This window comes from Equus asinus, chromosome 3 (assembly GCF_041296235.1).
Source record: "Equus asinus isolate D_3611 breed Donkey chromosome 3, EquAss-T2T_v2, whole genome shotgun sequence".
Lineage (NCBI taxonomy): Eukaryota > Metazoa > Chordata > Mammalia > Perissodactyla > Equidae > Equus > Equus asinus.
The window spans coordinates 31,552,651-31,570,354 of record NC_091792.1 but is presented as its reverse complement, the minus strand read 5'-3'; the positions used below and the strand labels follow the sequence as shown (position 1 = coordinate 31,570,354).

The window sequence follows — 17,704 nt, the reverse complement described above, 5'->3', positions numbered from 1 at the left end:
GTGGATGCCTGAAAGTGTGGTTATTGGAAGTTGTGGCTTTCAACCCTAAAGATGGGCTACATCCAAGCTTTCCTTTAGTAACTGTCTGTGGGTTAGTTTTTCATACTTTGACAAATTCTTGTCAGATGTATGTATATTTCCAGAATGTGTATCCAATTGGTGTTAATAAAGTACTGATAATCTTATTTCCTCAAAGCGTATTCCTTTGCCCTAATACTTTGGAATTTGTTCTTCAAATCTATATTAAATTTGTAAGTCATATTAATTTTTAAGCTGCTCATTTTTATGTTGATATTCTTCCTCAGCTTCTGTTTCCCTCTTAGCAAAGTTTTCCATTTTTATCTGACTGCATATGGCTGCTCTCATACTTCATTCATCTCATGGTTTTAGGTGCTGTTTTCTGGATCTTTTTAAGTTTTCCATATTCATCTTAAGATACAGTGATAAGAACTGTACATGATAGTCTAGGACAGGGAAAGTGTTCTGAACTTTTTATATTAACGTTTTCAGGAAGCACAACATTCTCTAGTCCTTATTAACTTCTCTGTCACTAAGATCCATGTTCCCAAGCAGTAGTCTAAGGATTCCCAGACCTCATCGCAGCCCTTTCTGATTAATTCAGGGCCCTGGGTTCTGTGGGTAGATCACCTTCTATTCAGTATCGCATTTTCTTCGTGTATCCAAGTAGCAATAATTTTGAGTTCTCATTCTGTACAATGGCAAGAAATCCAGGTCTTTCCCCAAAATTTCTAGTGAGTGTTTTTGAATTCCACAACTCTCTTCTAGTTGCTGCTCATCACTCTAGACCAGGTGTCTTCCCCACTGCCTCTAATCATATCATCACATTAATCCTGTCTTAGTTCCTGTCTTTTCAGTTTGATCCAAAATATACACACAGGCTCTACATTAGTCTATAAAGCACAAGATTTCTAGTCTACAAACTTGACTAAAGTCTAGAGAAACTATGATGTAAAAGTGGAACCCCAGAACTGGATATCAGATATCGCTGCTTCTTAAGTCTATTAGTGATATTCACTCACAGAAAGTTCTTACTGACCTTTGCTCTATGAACCTAAAGACTGCCATGAGGGAGAAGTATTATAGCAAAGTGGTAAAGAAAAAAAACTGGCTCAAAAAACTGTTCCTATCCTGACTCTGTTTTCTAGAGTGCTCAGCACAGTGTCTGAACATAATGATACTCAACAAATGGAAGCTTTTATGGTGGCCTGAGCGCCATGATTATGTACTTTAAATTATCTAGCTAACTCTACTGTCAGACCCTTGGCACTGACCTGTGGAATGGAAGCAAAAGCCTAGCATGAATCCAGTCATTATTATTGGTTCCTATTGTTATGACCATTATTAGTTTTGTATTCCTGGAGACTATTGTACTCCTCCAAATAGGAATTCTCCTTTTGCAGGACCACTATTTCTGAGGACTATGCATAAAAGAAGCCAAAAATTAAATTTGTATCATAATCTCTGCTCATACTAAAGATAATCTTTTATGTCATTAAATAAAATATGCGTTATGCATTTATTGAGCATATCATCCATGTGCCAGTCATTATTCCAAGTGTTGTAAATAAAATGATGATTAAAAGATGAGCATAGTCTCTTCCCTTGTGAAGCTGATAGGGTTTATCATCCAGTCGGGATTGTAAACTCATCATTAATGAATCACACAAATTAAGATATGATGTGTCACAAAGGAGAAGGAACAGATAGTATGAAAGGAAATAATGCGGAATTGGACCAACTCAAGAAGGTCAGGAAATCTCAGTACAAAACACCTTTCATACCATTTACTCCACTGGCTCATGGCTGCCTTAATATAAACTGATAATGTATATAGCTTGTATATATGCCTGAAAGTATCATTTAAGTTGTCTCTCTCAGAACAAAGAGGGTCTAGACAAAGACAAATTCTAACTTTTACTTTTGAAGCCATTAAATGATCACAAATATTGAGTCTCGAAGTTTTGAGGAGGGGGTGGTAAATAAATTCTTTCTCTTTTCCACGTTTTGGAAACAACTGATTAGTAGGCATGGAAGTCAGAGAAATGGAGCTGTAAATAACAGCTTTATTCCTGATGAAAGCTTGATGGGATGATATGACATGCTTGATGCCAGATTGAGCTTCCAATATTTCACTATGGAATTAAACTTAGCCAGCTACTCAGATAGAGCTGGACAAATGTGGGCTTCCTTCCTGGGGCAGAGCCCACTATTATAGGCTTACCACAAGGTAGGAAGCTGAAAAGATTGCACAGTGTCTTCTCATTCAAAACAGAGAGAGAAGCCCAAGAGAGTGAGGTGGGAGGAGAAAGGCAGGAGTTACTCTAGTGTGATTCTGTTAGAAATAAGAATCCTGAGGAATGGAAGCTCCCCACCCCACCACAACCATGTTCTTTGTGTTCCCTTAACCCATTTAGATTTAACAATCAATGCTTTGGCTCCCCAGAGTTAAGTCTGGCCCCTATAGAGGACATTGTTGGTTCCCAGGTTGTCCTGCTCTTTACTCATGAAGTTGAGAATGACACTGCTCCTTTGTGTGTCTGGTGGGAAGTTTAATTTTTACTTCTAAAGCTACATTGCATAATACTATGTAGTAGCCACTAGCCACACATGGCTATTTAAATTCAAATTAACTGAAATCAAATAAAGATTCAGTTCCTTAGCAACACTAAGCACATTTTAAGTGCTCAATAGCCAGATGTGGCTAGTGGATATGCTCCGGGACAGAACAGATTAGAACACATTTGCATCATCACAGAACCGTCTATTGCATAGCACTACTCTAGAGGACATTGAAATAGGTTAGGATAGTGCATTAATGAACTTCAGACCCTTGCTGTACCCTGAACCAAAAATCCACTCACTTTTTTGTTTCTCATCCCAGTTATACCTAACCACATGTCCAATATGTCTCTTCAGAAGTTATGCCATTACAATATGTGACAACTTAAAGATGCTCCAATAATACGATGTCAATAAATTATTTTTTCTTCTTTTTTTTTTTTCCTGGTTCTTAGCTACCTGATTCTATTCTTTGGCCTTGACATCTTCTTTCAGTCCTTTTGTTGTAGTCCTCTTTTTGTTCAGTTGGCCATGCATCCAGCTTTAGATATTGACGTCCCATGCGGTTCCTGAGCTCTGCAGGATCCCTCAGTTTTCGTGCTCTCCTTTGTTTCAGGTGGAAGCTCCCCACTACCTTGGATCTCCCAACTGCTGGGACAGTCCACAACTCTGAGCCTCAAGATCCAGAAACATGATATTTTGCACTTAAATTTTTTTATATTAAATATATAATATTTTTAACTTAATTAAATAACTGAATAAATGAAAGACAGATCATAGTTAGATAAATGATTGATACAGTAGTGTTAGGAATGGGAAGAGACCAAGAGGTGTTTTTGGAAGATAATTGGGTAAAAGTACATGGTGGAAAGATTCAAAAGTACTGGGTGTAAATGGGTTGGGAGGTAAACTAGGAATAAATCAAGGAAATTGGCAATCTTATCAAAATGATGGCAGGATAGATATTTGATTTTGTGAATTTTTTTTCCTGTGTAGATTACATCATGTTCACCACCCAAAGATTAATTACAATCCATCTCTACACACATGTGCCTAATTTACTCCTTCCCCTCCCCTCCCTTCCCCCTTCCCCTCTGGTAACCACCAATCCAGTCTCTGTCTCAATGTGATTATTGGTGTTTTTCTCTTTTACTTATGAGTGAGATCATATGATATTTGATTTTCTCGCTCTGACTTATTTCACTTAGCATAATACCCTCAAGGTCCATCCATGTTGTCATAAATGGCTGGATTTCATCATTTCTATGGCTGAGTAGTGTTCTATTGTGTGTAGATACTACATCTTCTTTATCCATTGGTCCCTTGATGGGCACCTAGGTTGCTTGCAAGTCTTGGCTATTGTGAATAAGGCTGCAATGAACATAGGGGTGCATGTATCTTTATGCATTCATGTTATCAAGTTCTTTGGATAAATACCTAGCAGTGAGATAGCTGGATCATACGGTAGTTCCATTCTTAATTTTTGAGGACTCTTCATACTGTTTTCTATAGTGGCTGCATCAGTTTGGACTCCTACCAGCAGTGTATGAGAGTTCCCTTCTCTCCACATCCTTTCCAACGCTTGTTGTTTCCTGTCTTGTTAATTATAGCCATTCTGATGGGAGTGAGGTGATATCTCATTGTAGTTTTGATTTGCATTTCCCTGATAGTTAATGATGTTGAATATCCCTTCATGTGTCTGTTGGCCATCTGTATATCTTCTTTGGAGAAATGTCTGCTCAGATCTTTTTCCCATTTTTTAATTGGGTAGTTAGTTTTTTTGTTGTTGAGATGTATGAGTTCTTTATATATTTTGAATATTAGCCCCTTATCAGATATGGGGTTTGCAAATATCTTCTCCCAATTCTTAGATTGTCTTTTTGTTTCTCCATTGCTTACATTATAAACTCTGCAGGAGCACGTATCTCAATAGCTTCATAGATCCCATCTCCCTTAGGAGAAATCAGTTTGATCTGTTCTTATTTCTTAACCACCTTCTCCTGGCCTTGATGTTTTGGGCCTCTATCAGCCTTTCCAATGTGGAAACAACTAAAGCAGGGATGATCATGAGATAGCGTTTTTAAGCAGAGGCCTTGAATATTATAAATCCTTATAAATGCCAACTTCTGTGGTTAGATTTTTGTATAATTATTTTATTCTACCCTTCTAATCTACCATTTTAGGGGACAATATGTGGTATCTCCTAAAATCTTTCCTTTCAAAGAAAATAGTCTGTTAGATTGTCTGTCTGTTTTTTTTTTTTAAAGACCCTAAGTGTTAAGTGTTCTCTTTGGTAGACCATTATCCTGGGTTCACTGAGTCTCTAGCTGGCTCCATCCCTTTGATATATTGTATATGTTGGGCAAAAAATGTGTTTTTATTAGCTTTGACATTCCTTAAAAGGCAATCTTGAAAATTGTTTTGGGAGAAAACATTTTATTCCTAGATAACAGTTGATCTGTAGGCTATTTTGAGGGCTTCGCTGTCATCCTCACTCTGCCTGTCTTTCCATGTTTTGAAAGATGATTTTTAACCGGTCAGTTTATGACATTTGACTGGTAGTATTTACCGCTTGTGCATGAAACTACTTGAAAGAGCAAAATTTCAAAGCTACGTTATCTCAAAACTGATAAACCTGGTTGAACTTTAAACAAATAAAAATAGTACTTTTCCCCTTACAATAATATTGTTCCCCTTTATTAGTCAAGCCTATAGTTTTGATTCACAGCATGCGTTTTCCTGGGCTTATAGTAAGGAATTTGGTAAGCAATCACTAGGATTCTTGCAAGCTATTGACTTTCTCTATTTTAATTTAAAATGATTTCTCAACTAATACCCACATATTACTGCCATATGTCTTTTTCTCTAATATTTAACTATTCCTTTTATTTCCTCACTCTCACAAGGGTACTAAAGGTAATGTTATTGTAATGATTATTACTTTGTAGCTCGCTCACAGTCATCTCTTTTACTACCTCATGTGCACTAGAACACAAAAGGGAATAGATGTTCCCTTCTTGAGAAGTTTTAACTACTTGTACTAAGAAATAGATCCCAGTTCTCAATAAACTCTCCAGTGCTACGTCATGTGCCTATCAGTTTATGTTGGGGTAATTAAAACCGGTTGACTCATTGTGTTTTTGTCTGAAATATGATTTAACAGCTTTACTTCAGATTCAGCAGAATTAGTCATCTATTTTTCTCAAAGCCGATGAAAGCAAATCATTGGGGAGTTTGTTAGAAATGCAGAATACCCAGATAATACTGACTGAGACTTGAGTCCCCGAGTAATTCTGGTATGCAACATGTTTAAAAACCACTAGTATAACCTATAAATCTGTTTACTTTCTCCATCATTCACTCAATAACATTTTAGCCTCTTACTATATAAAGGGAGATACAATAGTGTAAAGAGTCAAAAAAATAGTTTCATATAACAACATACAAATTGCCTCATAACAAGCCACCACAACATAAATGATATGGGAATTCTAAGAGGGGAGAAGATTCTTCCTGGCGTACATGAGGATGCTATTTCGGGTTGGTAAAGTTCCAGAGGTTAGCAGCCTGATGAAAGGCAGCTCCAGACAGAGGACATTTGCAGAGGCCACAAAACAAGAGTCATTTTGGAAATAATTGAGACAAAAATCCGTGTACAGAACTAGTAAAGAAGAAGAATGGAAAGGGGCAGATCATGGAATGTCCTGAGTCAGCCTGAGGAGTATTTTCATCTTTTATTATATGACTATGAAAAGAACACACTTAGAAATTCCCTTTTCTAGTATGACTTTTGCCCAAAGATGTTTCTGATACTTTTCACCCAGGAGCAAATTTCTCCTGGACCCCTGTTGTCTATCCTCCCTAGAGTGCTTGCACCATATAATCACCACATTCTTCGGAATACACTCTTGTCTGCAACAATTTCTGACGCCAATTTTACCAAAGCCCTCTTTTCTAAATCATTCATTTTACCTACTTCATTATTTAGACATCTAGCATTGGTATAGATAAATGTATGCAACCTGCCGTGAACTAATTGACCCTCACAAAATCTTTAACTATAGGAGACTGTGATGACGATGGTCAGCTGTCCACCAGAGATACTGGTTCCCTTCCAAGGTGTCAAGTTATGGCTGCTGAGGCCCCCTTGCACCTAGGCATATCATGTGACACTCCAGACCTTGCCAATAAAGGGCTCTTATGTGATCCTCATTCTGTCTCTTCTCTAGTCACCCTGCTAGATTCCCATATTCAGGGTGACTAAGCCACTTGGTTGCAAGATGGTGGGGTCTCTCTCAGCCTGAGTTCCTGAAGGCCTTTATAAAACAGAACTTCTTCCCTGCTCCCCTCAGCCAAAAATTGGATCAATGAGTTAATAACTTGAACAAGTGACTGAGATTTCATGGTTAGCTATTTCAATAGCTAGTGTTACCATAACTTATACAGGAATCCAGTATTTGTTGGCCAAATGAATCAGGGGAAAGGATTTTCAGTTAATAAAAGTACAGGTTTTGTCCTCATTTATGTCTATGCAATCTGTCTGTATTTTTTTGGGGTAGTGTCAACTCTTGTCTGTGAGCATGGGGCATGTAGATCTGTCAGTTTCCAAAAGCAGAAAAAATACATACCTGATGAAGATCAGAAGGATAACTAATGATGGCATACTTTTGATTTCAATCTCAAAACTTCTGTTCAATAGTTAAAAGGAAACCTGAAGTACAAATGAAATGATACTGCTAACCAGTTTTATTTTGTTTACTTCTTCCTTAGCTAATGACTTAGGGATCTAATTATTTATTAGAAATCAAGTCATCAAATGTTGAGAGTCTAAATTATCCTTCAAGGAATGCAAGAATCTGGATTTTATAGGTTCTCTAGGATTTAGTAGCAGAATCAGGACCTAGAATCTGTACTGGCAGATTCCTAGTTTTGTGTAGTTTTCACTATACCATTTTGGTTAGTTCCTTCAAGAAAAACAAAAAAGTAGAAAAGTTTTCCTCTACAAAACACTAACATCTAAATTTTGTATTGGGTTCCAAATTTCTTTTTACACTGTGGTCCAGTGCAACTTTGTTTTCCTATGATGGGAGTCAAATAAATGATGAGTTTGTGATCTGAAGAGAAAGAAGAGGAGACAGTGCCTCTGCTTTAGCGATTCACATCTCTGCTCTGGAGCATCTGGTCACCCAGGGCAATGACAGATTGATACAGAATCAAAGTAACAAGCATGTGGAGTATATATCAAAGTATTTTGGGTTAGATTGCTATGCAGTGATTCCAAGGCACTGATCTTGGGTATCTAAAATGAGAGCATAAAGAATACTCAGATGTGGAGATAGACTCAGGGAAAACAAGAGTTTCAGGAATATGTATTTTGACTCAGTGTAAAAGAAAAACTTTCTGTCACTCAAAGCTACCAAGAGATAGAATATCTGGTTTTCTTCCTAAGATAGCAAACTACTGAGCTCAGTATCACTGACGGTGACAACTTGGTCATGGTATGGGGTAGAGGTGATTCAAATGACAGATGTGTGATTGGACTTAATTATATTTTTGCCACAATGATCTTTGCAGTCTCTTTCTAGCTTGAGACTCTGAGATGGAAACCTTGTACCACAGTATCTTGTCAGAAAAGCCTAGGTCGCAAGCCATCACCCTAGCGCGCTCACCATCTATTCCTTTAGGGATAATTTACACTCTTAACAGGTAAGGAAGGCTGAGGAGTAGATTTCTGATGTCTGTCCTGATGATCTGTAAACTTGTAAGGTGGGACATTTCCCAAACATAGGAGATGTGTTTTAAAGGTTCTGGACAGCCAAACATCTACCTCACAAAGACTACTGCCAACGCATCAATGTGTTAGCATCTAGACTTTCTGGTATGAATAGATTTTGTTTTTAATAGTTCAAATAAAAGCTATAGCTGCAATTACTGAATACTATTATATGATAGGTACCATTAACACTATTTGAATTATGTAATATGATTTTTAATTAAAAATAACAGCACTTTGAGATAGGTGATATTATTACTACTTTCCCATTTTATAAAAACTGAGGGTTAAAGAGCCTAAGTAACTTGTTCACGGATACAGTTAAGGAGTAATCAAGATGGAATTTTATTCTGAATCTTAGCTGCTACACTACACCTGTTATATATGAGATATACAACTTTAAATTCTGTTTTTTACATTTAACATTTTGGTATCAGCCTTTTTAAACTGAATTTTAAACTCTTCTTTTTAATGATGACATAATATTCAATCAAATTAATGTCACACAGTATTTTCAAAGATTGCTCTATTGTTGAATATTTAGGCTGTTTCTACATTTTTCCCATTTTCAGTCATATTGTAGTAACTCTTTGTGTATACAACTTTTTTCTTTTAGGATAGCTTCCCTAGAATAGAAACTCAGAATTAGGGTTACTAGATCAAAGGGTAGGAAACATATTTTTTGAGAAGCCAGCATCATACTTTTATTTCCTTCCAAGACATTTAGTCCTGTCTGAAACATCCGTAAACATATTTGGTCCATGCCAAATGGTTTTGGACAGCACCAAATATCAACGACCTTTTGGCATGGATCAGATGTCTGCATGGACATTTTGGACAGCACCAAAGAAGACCAGGTATGATGGACCTTTTGCCGTGGGCCAAATGTCTCATGGAATTTTTGGAAAGGACCAAATGTCAAGGACCTTTGGGTATAGACCAAATATCTTATGGACAAAATGTCTTATGGTCATTTTGGACAGAAACAAATGTCTTCTAATCTTTTATTTACTTTAATGATGAAGAAACAACTTCATCTATTCGTCTATTCAACGTTCAACACATTTATTGCATGTTTATTGTGTACTGCATGTGGTACCCATAATACCATAATGAATACTTGACAGTCACTTACCTAAAGGGTATTGTGATTTAGTGGGAGTTAAAATAGCATGTGCCTGAAATGAACATCTTGTGCAAATTATATTTGGTGAGAATGCTTCCTAGATCTTCTGGGACAGGGGAGGAAAACTTTAAGAGCTCTTAGGGGTTGTAGGAAAGTGGCATTCAAAACAATTTCAAAATGGCATCAAGCATGAAAACGTTGTCTTCTTTGCCAATTTGTCAGATGAAATATTGTCAGTCATTGTTTTAATGGCTATTTCCTTGAGTACTAATGAGGCTGAACATTTTTTCCATATGTTCGTTAATGAGTTTCTTTATTGTGAAGTATCCTTTGATAGTTTGGCATTTAGTATTTATATAAGATAGATTTTGATGTTTTGCATTCGTTGCAAATAATTTTGTATCTATTTTACTTTTTAAATTTTGGTTTGACTTAGGGAAGTTTTTTTTTTACATAGTCCAATCTACCAGGCATTTTCTTTCGAATTTCTTTTTGCATTTATAAGCTTCATAAGTAGACCTAACTTCTCTCAAAACGCATATAAACAATCAATTGCATTTTTCTTTATTTTTATGTCACATTTTATTTGTATTTAATTTAATAATACATCTGGAATGTATATCTATGTCTAATGGAACATATTTGATTTTATTCTAATAAGCTAGGCAATTATCTCAGCATTATTTATTTAACAATTCCTTTCTTTCTCATTAATTTGTGGTGTTCATTTTTATCATACTCTTGATTTAGATTCCCTTTCTCTATGCATCCGTGGAATCCTATCCCCATTTGGAATCTTATGCCCATTTGTATCGATTTCAACTGTAATGAAAACAGCTATTAATTTTTTTTCCCCCTTCAAACTTTCTGAGGGCAGATATTGTACTGTCCCTTTAATAACTAGTGTCATGTTTGGCATATGATAGGCATCAAATATTTGTTGAGTGAATGCATATAATGGGATGTTTCTGGGATATCTATATTTTCCTACTAATCTGCATATCAGTTTCTAATCCAGTTCTGCACATGTTAAATACTGTGTCATAACAATATATTTTTATCACTAGATAGAGCAAAACTTCTTTTTAATATTCATACTTCAGAGTTTCTTTATGATTCACAACTCTTTCTTCAAATGAATTTTAGAGAATTTTAACAGGCTCTAAAATTACTCACTTTAGGATTTTGATTGGAATTATGCTAAAAATATAGATTAATTTGGGAAGAAGTGATATTTATGATGTAAATACTGTCCCACTCACACATATATTATAATTCCTTATTTCTCTTCATAGCTTTTCATAATTTTCTCTCCGGAGTTATTCATAAGCAGTTATTGATTTTGTTGTTACTGCTGTAGTGATTCAGGTTATTGTTAATGCTACTGGGAGTTATATTCATTTATTTTGAAAATTTTACTTTCTGTTTATTGCTATTATATCAAAAAATTATTGTTACAAATTTACCATGCATCCTGAGACTTTTTTTGAATTATTAATTCTAATAGAATTTTTTTTGTAATTTGTTAGTTGATGTGAAGATCATTTTGAGAATATTGTCAGCTAAATTCTGCTTTGCCTTCACAATAAGGGATGGGAATTGGAGAGCAAAAGTAATATTTTAAGAAGTGCTTTTGGAGATAGAATTAAATTTTTATATCTATTTTAGAGACAGTTAATTATAAGAAGTTCTAGTAACTACATGTGTATCTGTAAAGAAGGCTTTTAATTGTTGTATCTTTTAGGTGGCAAATGTATAAGTTTTTCAGAATCCATGAGAACCTCCATATTGCACAATTTCTTGAAATATATGGCATACTCTCTCCCTGATCTTTTCTAAACTCCACCTCACTCAGCTCCTGCCTTTGGCATAATATCCCAAAACCTCTCACTGATGAGGGCTCTTGACTTGAATCTGTCAGGCTGTCTGAGATCAACAACAAACAAAGCATTTCAAGGCCAGCTTTCTTTCATGGGGCAACATGGAAAAGGAAAATAGCCAGATTTGTCTTTAGCTATATCCCCATCACATTAGGACTCTGGGGTAGAAAGAGACACAAAATGTGAGTGATGAAAGCCCCATTCAGGACCATAAAGGGAGTGGCTATAGAGACCAAAGAAGGCACCAACCTCATAGGATAAGGTAGAGCCCAATAGAGGATACTCCAATTTTTGTTTTACTATTCCATATTTTAATCCTAACTAATAATGTTCAACTCAGTTTAACATCCAGAAGTTGTTTAAAACAGAATTTTGTATTTCTACTTAAAGAAAATTTTTATATCCTAATTAAGGAAAATATTCTATTTGGTCATTTATTGTAAAGGTAGTGATAAGTGTTGAGACTTTTTGTTTGCATTAACTCTGGGGGGTGTTCATTTTAAGTCACCGTACAGTTCAGTGGGTTTGAGTTCTTGCTACATGATGGGAGCTGACAAATGATAACATCATAATGGGACCATAACAAGTCTGAAAGACTGAGGCTAACATAACACAGCTGGTCCTTCCATGTCGTAGACTTTTGTTCTTTGGACTTGCACAATTATCCAGTTTACATTCGGCGCATTTCATCATCACTGTGTGAGGTGCTGCCCTTCCTCTGTGGGCTTTACTTGTGTTTTTGAAGGTTATTTCAAGGGCTTGCTTGGGCACTATGAACCATAGGAGACTACGTTGACCTATGTACCTCCACCTTCCAAGGTAGACTCATTATCTTCATGGATGTAATGACCCCTCAAAATATCAAGAGATATGCCATCTGTTTTGGTGATAAGGACAAGACAACTGTCACCCGCTGTATGTACAACAGAGTGCAATGCTTACCTTTGGGTAGATTGAAAAAAAGATAAAAGAGAATGAATGACAGTTTTGTTCAAGTGTTAGAATAAAGCTACTATCTCAGACCCCTAATGACAATGATTAATTAGACCAATGTTTTTTGCAAAGTCTACCTGAATAAAAGCTTGATATACCAAAATTGGGACTTTTCTATATAACTGGTATATTATTTTTCTTTTTTATGTTTAGAAATCAGTAGATTGTATTTTCTTTAGTAGCAACTGCATGATTATTTTCATACTTTCTTTTATTATGAACTATTTTTTTAACACTTGTCTTAAAAGTAACTCTAGATCTATCAGATTAAAAAAAATAGAAATCTTAAGAAAAATTGTGATAATGTGTTTGTTTCCTCACATTAAATAAGACCTGGTGTGCTTTAAAGCTGACTCTTTATAGTTTTCATCCTCCTACATTATAAACTTTATAGAATGGGAAGAAATATATCAGAATGTGAGTGAGAAAAATATAGGTCAAGTCCGTATCATTGACATAACTGGAGAAAAATTCATTTTGAATAAAATACGTGGCTAAAGAACAACTTTGACTCAATAAGAGTTATGGTTCTCTTTTTAGCAGATAAAATGAAATCTTGGTAATTGAAAGTAAATATACAATTTGAAAACTATCATTCCTGATAATGAAATGGGAAAAAGAACCAAGGGGTATTTTTTATACATGTATTGTATGACATATAATAACAAGTATTTTGGTAAACAATGTGACATAGTGGTAAAATGCCCAAAGTCTATAACCAAATCATTGAGTTCAAATTAAAATACTGACACTTAAACTAGCCATGGGCCTCTGAGTTACCTCACCTTTCTTTGCCAGTTTCTCTGTCTATAAAATGTGGATAATAGTAGTACCTAGCTCACAGGGTGGTTGTGTGGGGGTCCTCAAGGCCACCTTCAGGGCTGATGATTTGCTGAAAGGACTCCTAAGATTCAGCAAAGCTGTTATACTCAGAGCCATGGTTTATTACAGAGAAAGACACATTAAAATCAGCAAAGGGTAAAGCACATAAGGCAGCCACTAACTTCTAGGTGTCCCTTCCCAGTGGAGTCACGTGAGGGTGTACTTAATTCTACTAGCAATGATGTGTGACTACATGCGTGACGTGTGGTCAGTCAGGGAAGCTCAGCGGAACTTTGGTCTCTCGAGTTTTATTGTTGGCCAGTCGTGTGGTTTTATTAGCGGTCAGTCACATGAGCATGTAGCACCAGATGATTGACCTCAGCTACTCAAACTTCAGCCTCCCTTTCCCCAAGCAAAAACAGGTGTTCAACATAAACATATCTGGTCAAACTGGAACAGCATAGGCCAAGGCCTCAGGCAGACAAAAACTCTTATCGGGCAGACTGTTTCAAGAGCTCACAGGTTATCTTCTAGAAGCTGGCCAAGGGCCAGTCCTGAAGATGGGCCTTTCTTTGGAAAGTGCACGGTTTGGGTAACTCAGGCCTTCTGAGTTAACTCTTGCCTGCCCAGTGGTTATGAGTTAATCCATGCAACTTGGAATAGTGCTTGGCTCATGTAAGCAAATAAATAAGGGTCAGCTCTAGTTCCTTCTGGTGGAGCTCTGTAAGCTGAATGAAGCAGATTAACTAGGAATACAAACAAGAAATAGCTATGTTCCATGGATCTTGTGATGATAAGTCCTCAAGTTTGGTACGATGGGCATTATAAGCATATTAAATATTTTAGCTGGAGAAGTTCCCAGTGAAACACCAAATCCTAACATTTTGTCCTTTTGTCCTTTACAGAGCTCTGAAAGCAGCAAAGCAATAATCAAAAAGCAGAGCTGTTTGAGGAATACAACAATAAAGCAGATACAAGAGTGAGTCTCAGTAATTAACACACAATATTCCTTTAGAGGGATGATTAATTCAAACTTATAGCCCTTATTATTAAAAAGTTTTTCACAGAAATGCCAGTTTGGTGTCGTAGAACATGTGTGACTGTGTGTTATAGATGGTTGACCATAGGCTAAAGAGGAATTGATTTCTATGTATAATTAAATCAATTTTGAGGATTTCTGTTAGGCCAGGCCTAGACAGAAATGTAAGAGAATTAACTAGTTATTATTATTACTTATTATTAAATCAGCACATATTCATCAAAGGCCTGTTATATGGTGAACCCTCATCTCTGAGATATTTGGTGGTTTTACAGAATTGAACAAAACAGCCATGGTCCATTCCCCCTCATGGACTCCACAGTCCAATGGAGGCGACAGGAATTAGCAAATATCAATATATGAATAAAAACTATGATAAATTCTATGAAGAGAAATAGCAGAGTTCTGTGGGAGAAAATATTGAGAGACAAGGGAAGAATCTACTGTGGATTGACTAAATATAGGGTATTTCTCTGGAAGACGATATTTAAACAACGAGCTGAAGTGTGAGGACATGAGTCGCAGGCAGATGGAACAGCAGTGAATAAAGAAAATGATTGAAAGAAGGATGAAGTGGCAGTAGCTAAGTCATCACAGAAGTAGAGAGAGACGTAAGATGAAGCTGGCTTGAAGATGACTATGCGAGCTGGCCCAGTCTCATACGGCCTTCCTGGCCATGGTTAGGTGTCTTTGGACCAGCTCTGCTTGGCCACTTTTCTGCCCTTGACGTTTCCGTGCAATGTCATTTGGTCTTCTCTCCTGGTCCTCTGAATATAGATGCTTTCAAATCTACCACCCAACCTACACCTCCTGCCAAACTACAGTGTTGACATCTTAGGACCATGCAAAGAGGTTGTCCATGTGGTCATTTCTCCTCTGGACACTAGTTCCGTGATATGTTCTGCATAAAATGGTTTGGGTCAAGAAAGTTTGAAAATTTTCGGAATGCTCTGACACTATCAGGAGCTTGAAGTGCACATTAACATATTGTAGGTTCTGAGAAGTTCTACAGTAAACAAACAAATAAATATGTGTATATATGCGTGTATCTATTTATACATATGTGTATATGTATGTGTGTGTATACCTTTACGCAACTTGACATTTCCCAGGCTATTTCCATGTTTACAACAGGAGATGTTTCAAAAGTTTCTCTCTTGGAAATGTACTTTATTTTTTTTTAATTGAGGTCATAATAGTTTACAACACTGTGAAATTTCAGTTGCACAGGAAAATACATTTTAAGAGGTTCTTTATGCTCCTGAGGCTGGCCTGCTTTTAGGTAACTTGTCCTATTTTATGGCTTCGCATATTAAATTATATTAGATAATTTTCTAGAATCTAGATAATTCAAACCAGAAAAAAATCTGTTTGCTCCAGTGCTTTAGCTTTCTCAGGCAGAAAATTTTTTCTTGACCTGAATTGTATGGTTAATTGTTTCACATTTTGCTTATGCTTTGCATGTGAAAGTATAGCTGTAAGTACCAATAAGGAGTACTGGAGTAAGAGCTTACTAAGTAATTTTCAATATGAGTATTAGTAATATTTGTTCTCTTAAACAGACAAAGGAAAACCACAAAGAAAATACTGTTCACACCTCAGTTGTTCTGAATCATACTCCTTTCCATCGAAAATGCTTATTCTCCTCGATGTGTAAAATTCTCATAATTTAAAAAAGTCTTAAAGTGAGGTGTAGGTTGGGTGGTAGATTTGAAAGCATCTATATTCAGAGGACCAGGAGAGAAGACCAAATGACATTGCACGGAAACGTCAAGACACAGCTGTCCCTTAATTACTGCTCATGCCATTTGCTTTCTACTAGATATGTGTCTCAAATTTGGAATCTAATTAGAAATCTTAATTGAAAATGCCTTTAGAAAAAGGAAAAGGAAAGAGATCAACATGGAAACATAAAAGTAAGGAGAAAAATAGAAATGGTAATATTCCAGCCCGCTTGAATAATCACCTGTCTCAAAATGAGCTGGACTCTGGAGAACCTGTTATCTGGCACAAAATTGAGCTGTACTGTTTCCTCTTTCAGGAATAATTTTCTCAACCAAATGATGAGTCTTTTAATCTCTATAAATTGTAATTTTCAGAGACTATATTTTGCTCAGTGTAAAACAATTATTTTAAAGTTTTGAGGTCTGAGCTGAATCTCAGCTCCTTAACTTGTTCCCTGTTTGACCCTGGACCAATTTTCTAACTATTCTCAGTCTCAGTTTACCCATCTCTAAAATAGAATTTTTCAATCTCATTTTGCAACATGGTTTCTTTCTTGTCTCCTGATTTATACACTGCTTGGTACATAGTAGCAGATCCAGATATATTAAGTTCTAGAAAGGAAGGAAAGAGAAGGAAGTGAAAAAAAAACAAGGCTAATTCGAGAATATGTCCCATAATATTTAGCACAGAATATTGCAAATACTAAACATTCAGAAAGTGCTTATTGATTCTGTACCCTGGAGGTAAAGACTGAAAGGCAGATTCATTAATCCTTTTACTCAGGCTATTTTTTTTCTTGTAGATATTTTGGATTCGGCTTTCCAGATTGTAAACCCCACTTAAAGGCATAGTGGCATATTATTTCTGAATTACTCACAGCACGTTGCAGCCCATTAGGTATGATAGTTCCTCAATTAATATTTGTTTAATTGAATGAAGCTGTGAACTAACAGTGCCAGGAAGTAGATAACCCAGATCGTCCTATTCCCCGGTTTACAAATATTGTATCTAACATCCAAAGCAAGAGCGGTTATGCCTCCCTGTGAATGATTTCATTCAAGGATACTGCAGCCACTTCCTGCTACTTCTCCAAGAGCTCTGCTCCCTTCAGATTAGCCCATTTCCTGTTACTTACACATATTCTCCATGTGGCTTTTTGTCTTTGCTTACATTGCCTTCATTTTCAATATTTTCTTCCCTGTTGTCTTTCATTCTTCCTCCCTTTCTGCCTCTTCTCCTCTCCCTTCCTTTCATCTAGCCCCACATTTTTGGTGTACAAATCTCTTCAAGTCAGATCAAATGTCATCTTTTCCATGACGGGTGCCAGGGATCTCCTGAGATCAATATCTTACCCCTTTGATTTTTTTGTTTTCAGGCACTAGACCTTGTTCCTCATCTGTAGAAGGGGACCCTGACACAGAGACAGTGAAAGCCCAATTACATATTATGTTAATGGCTTCTTTCCATCCTCACTCTGTTCTGTTACCCTTTACCAAAAAACTCACCAAGGGAATGGACCTCTGGCAAAGTTTGCTGCTTGCTTCCACACTGCTATTTAGGTCACCGGTGGGATGAATTTTGGCCATGAGCACCAGGCTGCAGTCACAGCAGTTGTGTGAGTCCTGTTGGCTTTCTGAATGGATCCTTATTGTTGGCTACTGTGTCTGAGTCAGGAGCCTGGCTCTGCACCCAGTGTTCTAGGTGCCCTGATTTCTAGGACACCTGCCTGCATACCTTTCCCTGTGACCTTACCTTACTTTGAATAT

At 36.6% G+C, this 17,704-nt stretch overlaps 1 protein-coding gene across 17 annotated transcripts in view; it reads left to right on the top strand.

The window, feature by feature from the left end:
- INPP4B (inositol polyphosphate-4-phosphatase type II B) overlaps positions 1-17,704 on the top strand; it is a 794,515-nt gene that overhangs the window by 351,189 nt on the left and 425,622 nt on the right. For 14 of the 17 annotated variants that reach the window (XM_070504821.1, XM_070504820.1, XM_070504819.1 and 11 more), the window contains one exon: positions 14,080-14,153. The exons of the other annotated variants lie outside the window; for them this stretch is intronic. The gene's annotated coding sequence lies outside the window, so the exon portion shown is untranslated. The remainder of the gene's footprint in view (positions 1-14,079; positions 14,154-17,704) is intronic. 17 annotated transcript variants of the gene reach the window in all.